The following is a 1,801-nucleotide window of genomic DNA, read 5'->3' on the forward strand; positions in this document are numbered from 1 at the left end:
CACTGAACCACCTGAGCAGTTGTGTTATCTCTATGGTCTGACGTACTGCATTCTGGGTGGGCCAAGCTCCAAGCCAGCGACCCCGAGTGTGGCAGCACTCAAGTGCTGCTGAGATTGAGAGGTGGTCGCTCCAGTGAAGGAGAAAACAAACAGAGAGACCATAAAGCAGAGCAAACATTGTTAGCTGGGAACTAGCAAACGAAGCTGATAGACTGGGGGTCGGGCAAACACATCTTTAGTTCTCTGGCTACGTCTTAGTTATAGCTTTTAAATCTTTCTGCAGGCTAAAGTGTCAGCCACAAACAGTTGATGGGTTGCATATCACCACCACAATTTAGTACCTCCTACATTGTCAGCAAGCAAGCACACACACACATACAGCTGTCCAAAGTGCAGCACCTCTGTGAGTTAACACAGGCAGACGGCAAAGCACAAGTTGCTTTGTACAGAGGATGTTTATGATTAACTAGCGATTGTATTGTCCTGCTGTAATTGCGGGCATGATGAGCAGTGTACTGTCAGCCACGTCACTGGTCTGATATGAAGCAATGAACCAGGGAAAATGTGTGATAGTATTGTTAAGAAATGAAACTAAAGATCATAACCACCTGCAGTTGGCTGACTTCTCATTAACATTTACACACCATTAAGTAATCATGTTCTTTCACTGATTTGTTTTCCTTATCTACTGCTTCAATCTTAATTTTTGCAATGCTCAGCTTTATTAGCATAGTCACTTGGATGGTCCAATTGAAATGGAGAAAAGCAGTTTTCACTCCTAAATCAAAACCTGTGAAACAGACTCAGAAGTCTTGTTTGGCCTTCTATGTGTTGGCTTTTATCTTAAAGCTACAGTGTGCAACTTTGTTCAGATATTTGTGTTGTAAGAATCTGTTCCAAAACATGTCTTAATGTGGAGAGGTGCTGTCGAGGCCTCCTGTGACCCAGACTCATTGAACAGCACTGGCAGCAGTGCAGAGATATTAGCTTCAAAAAGGTTTTGAACAGGACTGACCTCTCTAACCAATCAGAGATTTTCAATTATTTCTGCTTGATCAGTAAGTTTTGTTGTATTCCAGTGCTGGGTGGAGCAGAGTGGATTGATGTGGAGTATCTGCCAGCGCTACCTTAAGGATAAGGATAATAATAAGGATAATCACCTTTATTTGGCCAAGTATGTTACACACACAAGGAATTTGCTTCCGGTACAGAACCGAGGCAGCCATCTGCGGCACCAGCTCACACCGATGGCTCTAACTAATGTGGGGTTCAGTGTCTTGCCCAAGGACACATCGACACGTGGACTGCAGACACAGAGATTCAAACCTGCAACCCTCCGGTTGGGGGACTACTGCTCTACCCGCTGAACCACAGCATTTAAAGTTACATACTGTAGCTTTAACAACATATAGCTGCAGAAGTTTTCTTATCTAAACCCAATCTTTGATATCCCCCTGTAGCTGTGAAATGTGAAAACCAGTTTATATCTTGCAAAAGTGATGCACTGACTCTTAGGAAAAGAGTTAAAGGCCTTTTAGACCATTTAGGGCATTTAGAAAAATACCTACAGTAAAGATACAATCAGTGTGTAATATTCAAGGAGCAAAACCATGTAAAATTACAAAGCAGCACTAAAAAAATGAACACCAATGTGCAGCTTAATGTGGGAGAAGTTGTGAATTTTTTTTTTTTTTACTGGTGCTAATACTTGCACTTCCACATTGCCTGTTAAACATGTGAAGCATTTCCACACTCGATGAAGGACAATTGTGCTTATTGGTGAGGTATTTGGCTTTGACCA

The sequence above is a fragment of the Monopterus albus genome, unplaced genomic scaffold (genome assembly GCF_001952655.1).
Source record: "Monopterus albus unplaced genomic scaffold, M_albus_1.0 scaffold45.1, whole genome shotgun sequence".
NCBI lineage: Eukaryota > Metazoa > Chordata > Actinopteri > Synbranchiformes > Synbranchidae > Monopterus > Monopterus albus.